Source organism: Andrena cerasifolii, unplaced genomic scaffold (assembly GCF_050908995.1).
Source record: "Andrena cerasifolii isolate SP2316 unplaced genomic scaffold, iyAndCera1_principal scaffold1009, whole genome shotgun sequence".
Taxonomy (NCBI): domain Eukaryota; kingdom Metazoa; phylum Arthropoda; class Insecta; order Hymenoptera; family Andrenidae; genus Andrena; species Andrena cerasifolii.
Genome location: NW_027485901.1, coordinates 15,428 through 27,899, shown reverse-complemented (window position 1 = coordinate 27,899; position 12,472 = coordinate 15,428). Strand labels below are relative to the sequence as shown.

General features: G+C 20.8%; 1 long non-coding RNA gene across 1 annotated transcript; it reads right to left on the bottom strand.

Moving 5' to 3' along the window:
* Positions 1 to 6,026: 6,026 nt before the first annotated feature.
* On the bottom strand, positions 6,027 to 12,032 carry LOC143378198 (uncharacterized). The gene is made up of 3 exons (XR_013087772.1): positions 9,589 to 12,032; positions 8,918 to 9,253; positions 6,027 to 6,784 (listed from the first exon to the last, which is right to left on the bottom strand). It is a non-coding gene; the product is annotated as an uncharacterized LOC143378198 (long non-coding RNA).
* Positions 12,033 to 12,472: the final 440 nt, after the last annotated feature.

Genomic DNA, 12,472 nt, shown 5'->3' with positions numbered 1-12,472 from the left:
ACCTATTTTTTCTTTAATTTATTTACCTATTGTTTTATTTACCTTTTTTTCTTTGATTTATTTAGCTATTTATCTATATTATACACCTATTTTTTCTCTAGATAATTTACCTATTTTTCTCTATTTATTTCCTATTTTTCTCTATTTATTTATCTCTTTTGTTTTCTCTATTTATTTACCTATTTTTCTCTAGTTATTTACTCTTTTTTCTGTATTTATTTACCTACTTTGTTTTCTGTACTTCATTACCTATTTTTCTCTATTTATACGCCTATTTTTTCTCTACCTAAATTACCTATTTTTCTGTATTTATTTACCTATTTTTTCTCTATTTATTTACCTCTTTTGTTTCTCTATTTATTTACCTGTTTTTCTCTAGATAATTTACACTATTTTTCTCTATTTATTTACATATTTTTTCTCTATTTATTTTCCAATTTTTTCTCTATTCATTAAATTTTTTCTATTTATTTACTTCTTTCTTTCTCTAATTTATACAGCTATATTTCTCTATTTATTTACCTATTTTTCTCTATTTATTTACCTATTGTATCTCTAGTTATTTACCTATATTTTCTCTCATTTATTTTCCTATTTTTTCTCTGTTTAGTTACCTATTTTTTCCTCTAATTTATTTACCTATTTTTTTATTTACCTTTTTTCCTTTGTTTATTTAGCTATTTTTCTGTATTTATACACTTTTTTTCTCTAGTTTAATTACCTATTTCTTATCTATTTATTTACTATTTTTCTCTATTTATTTACCTCTTTTTTCTCTATTTATTTACCTATTTTTCTCTATTTATTTACCTCCTTTGTTTTCTCTATTTATTTACCTTTTTTTCCATCTATTTATTTACCTATTTTTTTTAATTAGCTATTTTTCTCTATTTATACACCTATTTTTTCTCTAGTTTATTTACCTCTTTTCTGTATTTATTTACCTACTTTGTTTTCTCTACTTCATTTAACTATTTTTCTCTGTTTATGTCCTATTTTTTCCTCTAATTTATATACCAATTTTTTTATTTATCTTTTTTCCATTGGTTTATTTACCTATTTTTCTCTATTTATACACCTATCTTTTCTTCTACCTAATTTACCTATTTTTCTGTATTTATTTACCTATTTTTTCTCTATTTATTTACCTCTTTTGTTTTCTCTATTTATTTACCTATTTTTCTCTAGATAATTTACCTATTTTTCTCTACTTATTTACCTATTTTATTTATTTATTCCAATTTTTTCTCTATTCATTTACTTGTTCTATTTATTTACCTCTTTCTTTCTCTAATTTAACACCTATATTTTCTCTATTTATTTACCTATTTTTCTCTAGATAATTTACATATTGTTTTATTTACCTTTTTTTCTTGATTTATTTAGCTATTTATCTAATTTTATACACCTATTTTTTCTCTAGATAATTTACCTATTTTTCTCTATTTATTTCCCTAGTTTTTTTCTCTTATTTATTTATCTCTTTCGTTTCTCTACTTATTTACCTATTTTTCTCTGTTTATTTACCTATTTTTCCTATTTTATTTACCTATTTTTCTCTGTTTATTTACCTATTTTTCCCTATTTTATTTACCTATTTTTCTCTATTTATTTACCTCTTTTGTTTTCTCTATTTACTTAACTATTTTTTCTCTATTTATTTAAATCTTTTTTCTGTATTTATTTACCTACTTTGTTTTTCTCTACTTCATTACCTATATTTCTCTATTTATTTGCCTATTTTTTTCTCTAAATTATGTACCTATTTTTCTCTATTTATTTACCTATTTTCTGTTTTTATTTACCTCCTTTGTATTCTCTACTTCATTACCTATTGTTTCTCTAGTCATTTACCTATATTTTCTCTCATTTATTTTCCTATTTTTCTCTGTTTATTTACCTATTTTTTCCTTTAATTTATTTACCTATTTTTTTATTTACCTTTTTTTCTTTGATTTATGTAGCTATTTATCTATATTTATACACTATTTTTTCTCTAGCTAATTTACCTATTTTTTCTCTAATTTATTTACCTATTTTTTCTCTAGTTTATTTACCTGTTTTTTTATTTACCTTTTTTTTCTATGATTTATTTAGCTACTTATCTATATTTATACACCTATTTTTTTCTCTAGATAATTTACCTATTTTTTCTCTATTTATTTCCTATTTTTCTCTATTTATTTACCTGTTTTGTTTTCTCTATTTATTTACCTATTTTTTCTCTAGATATTTACTATTTTTTCCTTTAATTTATTTACCTATTGTTTTATTTACCTTTTTTTCTTTGATTTAATTTAGCTATTTATTTATATTTATACACCTATTTTTTCTCTAGATAATTTACCTATTTTCTCTATTTATTTCCCTATTTTTCTCTATTTATTTATCTCTTTTGTTTTCTCTATTTATTTACCTATTTTTCTCTAGTTATTTACTCTTTTTTCTGTATTTATTTACCTACTTTGTTTTCTGTACTTCATTACCTATTTTTCTCTATTTATACGCCTATTTTTTCTCTACCTAATTTACCTATTTTTCTGTATTTATTTACCTATTTTTTCTCTATTTATTTACCTCTTTGTTTCTCTATTTATTTACCTGTTTTTCTCTAGATAATTTACCTATTTTTCTCTATTTATTTACATAATTTTTCTCTATTTATTTTCCAATTTTTTCTCTATTCATTAAATTTTTTCTATTTATTTACCTCTTTCTTTCTCTAATTTTATACAGCTATATTTTCTCTATTTATTTACCTATTTTTCTCTATTTATTTACCTATTGTTCTCTAGTTATTTACCTATATTTTCTCTCATTTATTTTCCTATTTTTTCTCTGTTAGTTACCTATTTTTTCCTCTAATTATTTACCTATTTTTTTATTTACCTTTTTTCTTTGGTTTATTTAGCTATTTTTTCTGTATTTATACACTTTTTTTCTCTAGTTTAATTACCTATTTCTTATCTATTTATTTACCTATTTTTCTCTATTTATTTACCTCTTTTTTCTCTATTTATTTACCTATTTTTCTCTATTTATTTACCTCCTTTGTTTTCTCTATTTATTACCTTTTTTTCCATCTATTTATTTACCTATTTTTTTTAATTAGCTATTTTTCTCTATTTATACACCTATTTTTTCTCTAGTTTATTTACTCTTTTTCTGTATTTATTTACCTACTTTGTTTTCTCTACTTCATTAACTATTTTCTCTGTTTATGTACCTATTTTTTCCTCTAATTTATATACCAATTTTTTTATTTATCTTTTTTCCATTGGTTTATTTACCTATTTTCTCTATTTATACACCTATCTTTTCTCTACCTATTTACCTATTTTTCTGTATTTATTTACCTATTTTTTCTCTATTTATTTACCTCTTTTGTTTTCTCTATTTATTTACCTATTTTTCTCTAGATAATTTACCTATTTTTCTCTACTTATTTACCTATTTTATTTTATTTATTTTCCAATTTTTTCTCTATTCATTTACTTGTGTCTATTTATTTACCTCTTTCTTTCTCTAATTTATACACCTATATTTTCTCTATTTATTTACCTATTTTTCTCTAGATAATTTACCTATTTTTTTATTTACCTTTTTTCTTTGATTTATTTAGCTACTTATCTATATTTATACACCTATTTTTTTCTCTAGATAATTTACCTATTTTTTCTCTATTTATTTCCTATTTTCTCTATTTATTTACCTGTTTTGTTTTCTCTATTTATTTACCTATTTTTCTCTATTTATTTACCTATTTTTTCTCTAGATATTTACCTATTTTTTCCTTTAATTTATTTACCTTTTTTCTTTGATTTATTTAGCTATTTATGTATATTTATACACCTATTTTTCTCTAGATAATTTACCTATTTTTCTCTATTTATTTCCCTATTTTTCTCTATTTATTTATCTCTTTTGTTTTCTCTACTTATTTACCTATTTTTCTCTGTTTATTTACCTATTTTTCCTATTTTATTTACCTATTTTTTCTCTGTTTATTTACCTATTTTTCCCTATTTTATTTACCTATTTTTTCTCTATTTATTTACCTCTTTTGTTTTCTCTATTTACTTAACTATTTTTCTCTATTTATTTAACTCTTTTTTCTGTATTTATTTACCTACTTTGTTTTCTCTACTTCATTACCTATATTTCTCTATTTATTTGCCTATTTTTTTCTCTAAATTATGTACCTATTTTTCTCTATTTATTTACCTATTTTCTGTTTTTATTTACCTCCTTTGTATTCTCTACTTCATTACCTATTGTTTCTCTAGTCATTTACCTATATTTCTCTCATTTATTTTCCTATTTTTTCTCTGTTTATTTACCTATTTTTTCCTTTAATTTATTTACCTATTTTTTTATTTACCTTTTTTCTTTGATTTATTTATCTATATTTATACACCTATTTTTTCTCCAGATAATTTACCTATTTTTCTCTAATTTATTTACCTATTTTTTTCTCTAGTTTATTTACCTGTTTTTTTATTTACCTTTTTTTCTTTGATTTATTTAGCTACTTATCTATATTTATACACCTATTTTTTCTCTAGATAATTTACCTATTTTTTCTCTATTTATTTTCCTATTTTTCTCTATTTATTTACCTATTTTTTCTCTAGATTATTTACCTATTTTTTCCTTTAATTTATTTACCTATTGTTTTATTTACCTTTTTTTCTTTGATTTATTTAGCTATTTTATCTATATTTATACACCTATTTTTTCTCTAGATAATTTACCTATTTTTCTCTATTTATTTCCCTATTTTTTCTCTATTTATTTATCTCTTTTGTTTTCTCTATTTATTTACCTATTTTTTCCTCTAATTTATATACCAATTTTTTTATTTATCTTTTTTCCATTGGTTTATTTACCTATTTTTCTCTATTTATACACCTATCTTTTCTCTACCTAATTTACCTATTTTTCTGTATTTATTTACGTATTTTTTCTCTATTTATTTACCTCTTTTGTTTTCTCTATTTATTTACCTATTTTTCTCTAGATATTTACCTATTTTTTCCTTTAATTTATTTACCTATTGTTTTATTTACCTTTTTTTCTTTGATTTATTTAGCTATTTATCTATATTTATACACCTATTTTTTCTCTAGATAATTTACCTATTTTTCTCTATTTATTTCCCTATTTTTCTCTATTTATTTATCTCTTTTGTTTTCTCTACTTATTTACCTATTTTTCTCTGTTTATTTACCTATTTTTCCCTATTTTATTTACCTATTTTTTCTCTGTTTATTTACCTATTTTTCCCTATTTTATTTACCTATTTTTTCTCTATTTATTTACCTCTTTTGTTTCCTCTATTTACTTAACTATTTTTCTCTATTTATTTAACTCTTTTTTCTGTATTTATTTACCTTCATTGTTTTCTCTACTTCATTACCTATATTTCTCTATTTATTTGCCTATTTTTTTCTCTAAATTATGTACCTATTTTTCTCTATTTATTTACCTATTTTCTGTTTTTATTTACCTCCTTTGTATTCTCTACTTCATTACCTATTGTTTCTCTAGTCATTTACCTATATTTTCTCTCATTTATTTTCCTATTTTTTCTCTGTTTATTTACCTATTTTTTCCTTTAATTTATTTACCTATTTTTTTATTTACCTTTTTTTCTTTGATTTATGTAGCTATTTATCTATATTTATACACCTATTTTTTCTCTATCTAATTTACCTATTTTTTCTCTAATTTATTTACCTATTTTTTTCTCTAGTTTATTTACCTGTTTTTTTATTTACCTTTTTTTCTATGATTTATTTAGCTACTTATCTATATTTATACACCTATTTTTTCTCTAGATAATTTACCTATTTTTTCTCTATTTATTTTCCTATTTTTCTCTATTTATTTACCTGTTTTGTTTTCTCTATTTATTTACCTATTTTTCTCTAGATATTTACCTATTTTTTCCTTTAATTTATTTACCTATTGTTTTATTTACCTTTTTTTCTGTGATTTATTTAGCTATTTATATATATTTATACACCTATTTTTTCTCTAGATAATTTACCTATTTTTCTCTATTTATTTCCCTATTTTTTCTCTATTTATTTATCTCTTTTGTTTTCTCTATTTATTTACCTATTTTTTCTCTAGTTATTTACCTCTTTTTTCTGTATTTATTTACCTACTTTGTTTTCTGTACTTCATTACCTATTTTTCTCTATTTATACGCCTATTTTTTCTCTACCTAATTTACCTATTTTTCTGTATTTATTTACCTATTTTTTCTCTATTTATTTACCTCTTTTGTTTCTCTATTTATTTACCTGTTTTTCTCTAGATAATTTACCTATTTTTCTCTATTTATTTACATATTTTTTCTCTATTTATTTTCCAATTTTTTCTCTATTCATTAAATTTTTTCTATTTATTTACCTCTTTCTTTCTCTAAATTTATACAGCTATATTTTCTCTATTTATTTACCTATTTTTCTCTATTTATTTACCTATTGTTTCTCTAGTTATTTACCTATATTTTCTCTCATTTATTTTCCTATTTTTTCTCTGTTTAGTTACCTATTTTTTCCTCTAATTTATTTACCTATTTTTTATTTACCTTTTTTCCTTTGGTTTATTTAGCTATTTTTCTGTATTTATACACTTTTTTCTCTAGTTTAATTACCTATTTTTTATCTATTTATTTACCTATTTTTCTCTACTTATTTACCTCTTTTTTCTCTATTTTATTTACCTATTTTTCTCTATTTATTTACCTCCTTTGTTTTCTCTATTTATTTACCTTTTTTTCCATCTATTTATTTACCTATTTTTTTTAATTAGCTATTTTTCTTACAACTATTTTTCTCTAGTTTATTTACCTCTTTTTCTGTATTTATTTACCTACTTTGTTTTCTCTACTTCATTAACTATTTTTCTCTGTTTATTTACCTATTTTTTCCTCTAATTTATATACCAATTTTTTTATTTATCTTTTTTCCATTGGTTTATTTACCTATTTTTCTCTATTTATACACCTATCTTTTCTCTACCTAATTTACCTATTTTTCTGTATTTATTTACCTATTTTTTCTCTATTTATTTACCTCTTTTGTTTTCTCTATTTATTTACCTATTTTTCTCTATTTATTTACCTATTTTATTTTATTTATTTTCCAATTTTTTCTCTATTCATTTACTTGTGTCTATTTATTTACCTCTTTCTTTCTCTAATTTATACACCTATTTTTTCTCTATTTATTTTCCTATTTTTCTCTATTTATTTACCTGTTTTGTTTTCTCTATTTATTTACCTATTTTTTCTCTAGATATTTACCTATTTTTTCCTTTAATTTATTTACCTATTGTTTTATTTACCTTTTTTTCTTTGATTTATTTAGCTATTTATCTATATTTATACACCTATTTTTTCTCTAGATAATTTACCTATTTTTCTCTATTTATTTCCCTATTTTTTCTCTATTTATTTATCTCTTTTGTTTTCTCTACTTATTTACCTATTTTTCTCTGTTTATTTACCTATTTTTCCCTATTTTATTTACCTATTTTTTCTCTGTTTATTTACCTATTTTTCCCTATTTTATTTACCTATTTTTTCTCTATTTATTTACCTCTTTTGTTTTCTCTATTTACTTAACTATTTTTTCTCTATTTGTTTAACTCTTTTTTCTGTATTTATTTACCTACTTTGTTTTCTCTACTTCATTACCTATATTTCTCTATTTATTTGCCTATTTTTTTCTCTAAATTATGTACCTATTTTTCTCTATTTATTTACCTATTTTCTGTTTTTATTTACCTCCTTTGTATTCTCTACTTCATTACCTATTGTTTCTCTAGTCATTTACCTATATTTTCTCTCATTTATTTTCCTATTTTTTCTCTGTTTATTTACCTATTTTTTCCTTTAATTTATTTACCTGTTTTTTTATTTACCTTTTTTTCTATGATTTATTTAGCTACTTATCTATATTTATACACCTATTTTTTCTCTAGATAATTTACCTATTTTTTCTCTATTTATTTACCTATTTTTCTCTATTTATTTACCTGTTTTGTTTTCTCTATTTATTTACCTATTTTTTCTCTAGATATTTACCTATTTTTTCCTTTAATTTATTTACCTATTGTTTTATTTACCTTTTTTTCTTTGATTTATTTAGCTATTTATCTATATTTATACACCTATATTTTCTCTAGATAATTTACCTATTTTTCTCTATTTATTTCCCTATTTTTTCTCTATTTATTTATCTCTTTTGTTTTCTCTATTTATTTACCTATTTTTTCTCTAGTTATTTACCTCTTTTTTCTGTATTTATTTACCTACTTTGTTTTCTGTACTTCATTACCTATTTTCTCTATTTATACGCCTATTTTTCTCTACCTAATTTACCTATTTTTCTGTATTTATTTACCTATTTTTTCTCTATTTATTTACCTCTTTTGTTTCTCTATTTATTTACCTGTTTTTCTCTAGATAATTTACCTATTTTTCTCTATTTATTTACATATTTTTTCTCTATTTATTTTCCAATTTTTTCTTTATTCATTAAATTTTTTCTATTTATTTACCTCTTTCTTTCTCTAATTTATACAGCTATATTTTCTCTATTTATTTACCTATTTTTCTCTATTTATTTACCTATTGTTTCTCTAGTTATTTACCTATATTTTCTCTCATTTATTTTCCTATTTTTTCTCTGTTTTAGTTACCTATTTTTTCCTCTAATTTATTTACCTATTTTTTATTTACCTTTTTTCCTTTGGTTTATTTAGCTATTTTTCTGTATTTATACACTTTTTTCTCTAGTTTAATTACCTATTTTTTATCTATTTATTTACCTATTTTTCTCTACTTACTTACCTCTTTTTTCTCTATTTATTTACCTCCTTTGTTTCTCTATTTATTTACCTTTTTTCCATCTATTTATTTACCTATTTTTTTAATTAGCTATTTTTCTCTATTTATACACCTATTTTTTCTCTAGTTTATTTACCTCTTTTTCTGTATTTATTTACCTACTTTGTTTTCTCTACTTCATTAACTATTTTTCTCTGTTTATTTACCTATTTTTTCCTCTAATTTATATACCAATTTTTTTATTTATCTTTTTTCCATTGGTTTATTTACCTATTTTTCTCTATTTATACACCTATCTTTTCTCTACCTAATTTACCTATTTTTCTGTATTTATTTACCTATTTTTTCTCTATTTATTTACCTCTTTTGTTTTCTCTATTTATTTACCTATTTTTCTCTAGATAATTTACCTATTTTTCTCTATTTATTTACCTATTTTATTTTATTTATTTTCCAATTTTTTCTCTATTCATTTACTTGTGTCTATTTATTTACCTCTTTCTTTCTCTAATTTATACACCTATATTTTCTCTATTTATTTACCTATTTTTCTCTAGATAATTTACCTATTTTTTTATTTACCTTTTTTTCTTTGATTTATTTATCTACTTATCTATATTTATACACCTATTTTTTTCTCTAGATAATTTACCTATTTTTTCTCTATTTATTTTCCTATTTTCTCTATTTATTTACCTGTTTTGTTTTCTCTATTTATTTACCTATTTTTTCTCTAGATATTTACCTATTTTTTCCTTTAATTTATTTACCTATTGTTTTATTTACCTTTTTTTCTTTGATTTATTTAGCTATTTATCTATATTTATACACCTATTTTTTCTCTAGATAATTTACCTATTTTTCCCTATTTATATTTACCTATTTTTTCTCTGTTTATTTACCTATTTTTCCCTATTTTATTTACCTATTTTTTCTCTATTTATTTACCTCTTTTGCTTTCTCTATTTACTTAACTATTTTTCTCTATTTATTTAACTCTTTTTTCTGTATTTATTTACCTACTTTGTTTTCTCTACTTCATTACCTATATTTCTCTATTTATTTGCCTATTTTTTTCTCTAAATTATGTACCTATTTTTCTCTATTTATTTACCTATTTTCTGTTTTTATTTACCTCCTTTGTATTCTCTACTTCATTACCTATTGTTTCTCTAGTCATTTACCTATATTTTCTCTCATTTATTTTCCTATTTTTTCTCTGCTTATTTACCTACTTTTTCCTTTAATTTATTTACCTATTTTTTTACTTACCTTTTTTTCTTTGATTTATGTAGCTATTTATCTATATTTATACACCTATTTTTTCTCCAGATAATTTACCTATTTTTTTCTCTAATTTATTTACCTATTTTTTTCTCTAGTTTATTTACCTGTTTTTTTATTTACCTTTTTTTCTTTGATTTATTTAGCTACTTATCTATATTTATACACCTATTTTTTCTCTAGATAATTTACCTATTTTTTCTCTATTTATTTTCCTATTTTTCTCTATTTATTTACCTGTTTTGTTTTCTCTATTTATTTACCTATTTTTTCTCTAGATATTTACCTATTTTTTCCTTTAATTTATTTACCTATTGTTTTATTTACCTTTTTTTCTTTGATTTATTTAGCTATTTATCTATATTTATACACCTATTTTTTCTCTAGATAATTTACCTATTTTTCTCTATTTATTTCCCTATTTTTTCTCTATTTATTTATCTCTTTTGTTTTCTCTATTTATTTACCTATTTTTCTCTACTTATTTACCTCTTTTTTCTCTATTTATTTACCTATTTTTCTCTATTTATTTACCTCCTTTGTTTTCTCTATTTATTTACCTTTTTTCCATCTATTTATTTACCTATTTTTTTTAATTAGCTATTTTTCTCTATTTATACACCTATTTTTTCTCTAGTTTATTTACCTCTTTTTCTGTATTTATTTACCTACTTTGTTTTCTCTACTTCATTAACTATTTTTCTCTGTTTATTTACCTATTTTTTCCTCTAATTTATATACCAATTTTTTTATTTATCTTTTTTCCATTGGTTTATTTACCTATTTTTCTCTATTTATACACCTATTTTTTCTCTACCTAATTTACCTATTTTTCTGTATTTATTTACCTATTTTTTTCTCTATTTATTTACCTCTTTTGTTTTCTCTATTTATTTACCTATTTTATCTCTATTTATTTTCCAATTTTTTCTCTATTCATTTACTTGTGTCTATTTATTTACCTCTTTCTTTCTCTAATTTATACACCTATATTTTCTCTATTTATTTACCTATTTTTCTCTATTTATTTACTTATTGTTTCTCTAGTTATTTACCTATATTTTCTCTCATTTATTTTCCTATTTTTTCTCTGTTTAGTTACCTATTTTTTCCTCTAATTTATTTACCTATTTTTTTATTTACCTTTTTTCCTTTGGTTTATTTAGCTATTTTTCTGTATTTATACACTTTTTTTCTCTAGTTTATTTACCTATTTTTTATCTATTTATTTACCTATTTTTTTCTCTAGTTTATTTACCTATTTTTTTATTTACCTTTTTCTCTTTGATTTATTCAGCTACTTATCTATATTTATACACCTATTTTTTCTCTAGATAATTTACCTATTTTTTCTCTATTTATTTTCCTATTTTTCTCTATTTATTTACCTGTTTTGTTTTCTCTATTTATTTACCTAGTTTTCTCTAGTTATTTACATATTTTTTCCTCTAATTTATTTACCTATTTTTTTATTTACCTTTTTTTCTTTGATTTATTTAGCTATTTTTTCTCTAGATATTTACCTATTTTTCTCTATTTATTTCCCTATTTTTTCTCTATTTATTTATCTCTTTTGTTTTCTCTATTTATTTACCTATTTTTTCTCTAGTTATTTACCTCTTTTTTCTGTATTTATTTACCTACTTTGTTTTCTGTACTTCATTACCTATTTTTCTCAATTTATACGCCTATTTTTTCTCTACCTAATTTACCTATTTTTCTGTATTTATTTACCTATTTTTTCTCTATTTATTTACCTCTTTTGTTTCTCTATTTATTTACCTGTTTTTCTCTAGATAATTTACCTATTTTTCTCTATTTATTTACATATTTTTTCTCTATTTATTTTCCAATTTTTTCTCTATTCATTAAATTTTTTCTATTTATTTAAATCTTTCTTTCTCTAATTTATACACCTATATTTTCTCTATTTATTAACCTATTTTTCTCTATTTATTTACCTATTGTTTCTCTAGTTATTTACCTATATTTTCTCTCATTTATTTTCCTATTTTTTCTCTGTTTAGTTACCTATTTTTTCCTCTAATTTATTTACCTATTTTTTTATTTACCTTTTTTCCTTTGGTTTATTTAGCTATTTTTCTGTATTTATACACTTTTTTTCTCTAGTTTAATTACCTATTTTTTATCTATTTATTTACCTATTTTTCTCTACTTATTTACCTCTTTTTTCTCTATTTATTTACCTATTTTTCTCTATTTATTTACCTCCTTTGTTTTCTCTATTTATTTACCTTTTTTCCATCTATTTATTTACCTATTTTTTTTAATTAGCTATTTTTCTCTATTTATACACCTATT